The 5886-nt window shown below is 37.1% G+C and overlaps 1 non-coding gene across 1 annotated transcript; it reads left to right on the top strand.

Annotated features, from left to right (window-relative positions):
* Nucleotides 1–5202: 5202 nt before the first annotated feature.
* Nucleotides 5203–5274, top strand: TRNAE-CUC. The gene has a single exon. It is a non-coding gene; the product is annotated as a tRNA-Glu (tRNA).
* The last annotated feature ends 612 nt before the right edge of the window (nucleotides 5275–5886 follow it).

The raw sequence follows: 5886 nt of genomic DNA, 5'->3' as shown, positions 1-5886 counted from the left end.
CCTTTAGCACTACTTGTTTCCTGATTATGGATTTTTTTATCCTCAGTGAAAACTCTAATCAATTTAAAGTAAACAAAATAGAGGATTAATCTACAGATACTACATTCCTTGGAAAACTGGAACTTCTTAGAATTATATATTTAACCTTTTTAAAGCTATCACAAACACTGACTGTTAATGAACTGTTAAAGCAAAATTTACTCTGATTTCATCATACTTCAGATCTCAGCTTTGTCCTTAAATGAAAAAGAAAAATCTATCCAAATCTTATAAGTTCTCACCATCAGGGGATATTATTTCCTGACCAGATTTAAGAAGCTTCTCTTTCCATTGACTTTTCCCTAAACTCTCATCCACCTGCCTCTCCTGCTCCTCTCTATCCCTTGATTCCCTCTCAGGTTTCAAAATGGAATCAACTCTTGAATCAAATGTGCTTCAGGTCCACATTCTCAGGTAGTTTATCCAATGTGCATGAGAAATCAGCACAATTTCAGATACTGAAATCATGGTTTCAGTTCTTGTCAATAAACTATTTTCTTTCAAAGGAGAAGAGCTACTGCAAGGTGCTACCTTGGTATGAAGATTACTGCAAGGTGCTACCTTGGTATGAAGATTACTGAACCATTAGGCTCAGAGAAGGCAAGATAAGAAGCAGCAGAAATGCCCAATACTCACGTTATTTTAGGAAATCCCCAAATAGTACTTATCATGTTACATTTAATAAGCATCCATACAGCCATGTCCACTTTATATCTTACTGAATTCAAGCTTTTATATTTTTCTACATTTATTTGTGTACAACTGCTTTTAAGTATTCTCAGTCTCTAAACAATTGGTGAGATGCCCTACCAGGGATTATACATGTAAATAGAAACACTGTTGTGAAAACAGTAGACTGGAATTCAAACTAATTCTTTTCCCTCTCCCTACAGCTTTTCAGTCAGTTTGTGGCTTCTTATCTAGAGTTTCATATCAAAAGCAGTGGAAGTAAACAGGTCCAACAAGATTTAAGATTTATCTCGATAGATCTGTTCTTCACTGAGTTTTAAACCAAACTCATTGCATGCAAACTTGGTGAGTCACATTTGCCTGAAGCAGTGTGCTTCTGAAATCTTGGAGGAAATAAAGGCTGTCCTTACTAAGACTTTAAATTGTAATTTAGTGATTATGTACTTGGCTCTGGGCTTTTACCTATATTAGGTATTCTTCCTTAAGGAGTTTAAACCTTGTAGGTAAGAGTTCAGTCAACCAATATGAGAAGTTTAATCAGATCAGGCTAACAGATCACTTTCCTGACCTTCATTCTCTGCAAATGAATGAGGAACTGTAACTACTGCAGTGTTTTATTCTACTGAGATAGTTTCAGCCTCAGTATTATTTTCAAGGAATGTGCTATTCCACCTGCACAGCCAGCATGCTCAAATTAAAGCAAGGCTTGTTATGAGTAAGTAAGCTTCCAGCCTAATAACTGAAGCACTTAAGTCCTCTGGTAGAGGTCTCTTGGAGGTCTACATCCTTTTTTTTTTTCCCAGTTCAGTAGTTTCCTAGAAGTAGATTCTAAATTTTCTGGAGAATATTACTTATGAGTGATGAAGAACTAGAAAGTAGCTTCTGAACTGAGGATCGAGAAAGTTGCTAGCCAGTGTAGACTTAAGTGTAAATGCTGCTGACAGACTAGGACCATAAATCTTGAGATGGGAAGGCCAAACAGATGTATTTATGCCATATCTCCTTGCTAGTTTACTGTCATTGCATTCTCCTAGCCTGATCTTTGTAATAAGTAGTCTTCAGCAGGTTATTTAATAAAGCTGGATGTGGCATAATCCGCACAAGTTACTGCTATTTGGCTACCTCTTTCACTTTTATGTGAAAAAAGACCCAGTATGGAAAAATAATCAAAATGCAATTGATTTAACATTAGCATTTTATACATTAAAAAAACACCTCCCAGACAAACATTTCCATGAAATCATAAGAGAGCAAAAGCATTACAAAGCTGATTTTTAAAGAGTCCACGGTAAGGATATTTGCCATGACTAATCACTTCTTGTAATGATTTAACTGCTATCTCTCATATGGTGCTAGAGACAGCTGAGACAGGACTTCTTTATAAGGTTTGATCTATAAAAAAGCACAAAAAGTCTGCCAAGCAGTCTGTTTTTAGCAAAGATCAAATATCTTTGTTGCATCTGGCGGAGTTACTCCAGAATTAGTACATGGAAACTTAATTAATATTTGTATTTTACAAAATACTTTGTTACTCTCTTTTTCAAATAAATTTACTCTCTTCTTGCAAGATAGACTGTTATTGAAGATCAAATTGCAGAAGGTAAGGAGATTTACTTCAAATTTTATCTGACGTTTTGGGCACTAAAAATAATTTAACTTGAAATTCAACTTTCAATTATTCTGTTCTCCTTGCTAGGAGCCAGGATAGAGAAGAGGAGGAAAATAAATATCTTCAAACTGGCTAGATAAAACAAATCAACAAGATTTGGTTAATTAGATTATCCAAGATTTTTTATTTGTACTGATCTTTTTACTAGCTCTGGGAAGTGGAAAACATCTGTAATGCAATGCCAGTCTGCCCTGGGCAGAAGATGGGGAGTGACTCCACTCAAAAGTACTTTCTGCCCTGCTTTACAAAGCCACACAAAGTCACTGAAGAACCAAGATGTGGTTCCAGGTTTCCACACGTCTCCATGCATCCCTCCTGCTTACCTCTTAGCTGAAATACAAAAGCAATCTTCCCCAGTTACTTTCTTACTCCTATTTATGAATGTTGTCAAAATTATTAGAGTTGAATCAAAATATTAATAGAATACTTCCAGATTTCCCTTTGTGTGTACACTTAGTGCTTTAGGCATGCAGAGTTGTGAATGTACTCTTTGTAATGAGGCCACTAATGAAGCCAATCCCTTCATGCTTTGTCACTGCACACAATACTACTGAGCTTCCTTCAGTTTTCCAACCCCACTACTATCGTTGAATTCCTCAGTGAGTGTCCAGCTATGAAAAACTCAAACTCCATCAGATTAATTCATAATAATGTATGAACGCAGAATAGGAGCCAGTGGATTTTGGTTTTTTGGTTTCAGTATTGTAGACTTTTGCTTCACTTTAAATGTACTTAGCATCACAATATAAAATATTAATATAGTATTTACATGCAAAATTTTACTTGCTTACTATTGTGTGATGAATTCCTTAACAAATGTGTCAGCATAAAACCCAGGAAAAAGCTGTCATCTGTAAGGGCTCCATCTACTTTGTGCTACTTCAGTTTCTGCCTCTACTCCACCCCAAGCAAGCCACTGTGTACATTGTTTATTCATAATATGGTTCTCCACAAAACCACTAATCTTCTTTCAAAACTCCTTTCAGCCTAGGATGGAGTTGTTTATTTGTGATCCTTTTGTCAAACTCAGAAGCTGTCAAGATCCTCTCTCTCCTCTATGTTCCAAAGAACTGATCTAATAACATGCAACTCCTCATACTCCACTAAAGCCCAAAGCTGCTGATTAATTTAGGAAGCACCTGAGCTTCCTAAGAGCCATAGCATAAAGTCTCCAAGGGCACTGAAGACGTTTGGTTTGAAGCCTAGCACCAAGTTAATGGCATATCATGCCTAAACCTGGTTAGCATCCAGAATATCAACATTCTTCTTCAGTCCCCTGAGGAAAGCTCTGTCTACCAGGCATTCCTGGGGAGCACCTATTGAGTACTAACAGGAACTGGCATCTCAGGAGACTAATGGCAACCACAACATGGTTTAAGCTAAGCATGGTTAAGCATGGTTTAAGCTTCAAGAATTAAATCTAATGGCCCCACTTCCCTCTTTATACCCTACCACAACTGCTATAACATTGAGAGCTGGCATCCTGGAGGGGTGTGCTAGGCTCCAGTTCTGGTTTCCAATAGTTTTTTCCAATCCACATGCAAATGATTGTAAAGTACTGGCTCTGTCCTTGGGACAGCATCAATAACCTTACTCTCTTCTTTGGCAAGAACCAAGTCCATTTTTTTTATTCTCTCTGGACCAGAGAAACAGATCTTATCCTCATCAGTGGAACCCATTATAAACAAAGGGAAGACAGTCCTTCCCAAACCAAAAATCTAGTGTGTAAGCTATTTCCCTAAAACAGGTCAGCCACCTCACCCCTGACCTTACACATGTACAGCTAAAACTGAAACTGAATTCCTGCTTACAAAGTCCTGTAACAAAACTGATTACTGCATTAGAAGTGTCATGAAAAATACAGGGAGGCATAGAGAGTAAGCAGGAGAGAGAGATTTCTTCTAGAAATATACTATACATATAGCTTAGTTCCTCTACTGATATTTTCTCAACCTGAAGACTGAAATATTGTAAAACTGGGCAATTTTTTGAGTATAAATTTCAGAATCTTAATGAAGAACTGTATCTTCTTTACGGCTTTGTTAGGTTTAGGGATTTATTTTTCTGTGTAAGATTCATTGAATCACAGAATGGCTTGGGCTGGAAGGGACCTTAATAGTTCCAACCCCCCTGCCATGGGAGGGAACACACACCTTCCACTAGACATGATTGTCCATTAGCAATACCTTTCACCAGTGCTTTCACTTTCATCATCAGGAACAGCTGCTTGCTGGGAAAAGTGGAAAGAACTAATTAGGAATCTAGCTTTTATATAGTTTGCTGGGAGTGTTCCTTACCACTTTTCCATCACTAGTGGTTTCATAACATAGCTACTTTGAGTCAGAAACACCAAGAGTTTCCAAGTGTTGGGATTTAATTCCACTAGGCAGCTAAGCACCACACACCCAAACATGGAACACCAAGGTAGGTTATATTGTCTGGGTCTAGGAATTTTTACTTTTAATACATAATTTTCCATAAACAAATACACAAGGTGTAAAGTAGCCTCTGTCAGGTTACTTATCACTCCCAATGAGTGCTTCTTTGATGTATTTAAGTGTTTTACATACTGTTGGCATTTGGATGCAGCTTTAAAACATTTTGGAAGTATTTTTGCCTTGAATATATAGATAATACATACAAAGAATGCTTGTAGAAAGGACGCTTAGAAAACAGAGAGTCTTAACTGTGATTCTAGTAATAAAACTGAGCAATTAAGTTATGTGGGAATAAGTATAATTTGATTTTCAAAAGTGTCACGGTTTGAGGGTGGGGCAATGCCAGCGCGCCACTAGAACGCCGTCTCCCTGGTGGTCTAGTGGTTAGGATTCGGCGCTCTCACCGCCGCGGCCCGGGTTCGATTCCCGGTCAGGGAACTCAAACTGGCGAAAAGCAGGAGTCTCAATTATTTGCGTTTTACTAGCAAGAGGGTTGATTAGTTTTACACTGAGGTATTTGTGCATACTTGAAATAGATGAATTTAAATAAGTAATTACATATATATATATATAAAATTAATTGTGAAATTAGCATCCTGCTAGTTCAGTTTAAAGTATCTCATTAAGTCACATAAACAGGCTTGATGATATGAGATTTCCAGGGTCACTTTGTTTTGATGTTTACGACCACACTACTTAAGATGTGCAAACAATGCTTCCTGTCTTCTTCTTACTTCTGCCAATGCTTATTCTTTCTTTAACTTCTACAAATGAGGATAATTAGTTGTCTGGATTGTTCAGGCATTATTACCAATAAAAATGAAATCCTGGAAAGATCTTCCAATAAAGAAAATCAACACTGGAATTTAGTTTGGAGATGGAAGTTTCAAGAATTAGTAGTGGATAGAGCCAAATACTACTTAAAACAAAATTTCTTTGACTACTTTGCAATAGAAAAACCGCTTGCATGTTTCCCAACTGATTGCATTTTCTAGTAATGGGAACAAACTGAAGATACATTCTAGAAATCCTGAGGAAATAACTGACATA

This window comes from Geospiza fortis, unplaced genomic scaffold, assembly GCF_000277835.1.
Source record: "Geospiza fortis unplaced genomic scaffold, GeoFor_1.0 scaffold40, whole genome shotgun sequence".
NCBI lineage: Eukaryota > Metazoa > Chordata > Aves > Passeriformes > Thraupidae > Geospiza > Geospiza fortis.
Note: the sequence above shows the minus strand (reverse complement) of the source record. Positions and strands in the feature narration are given on the sequence as shown.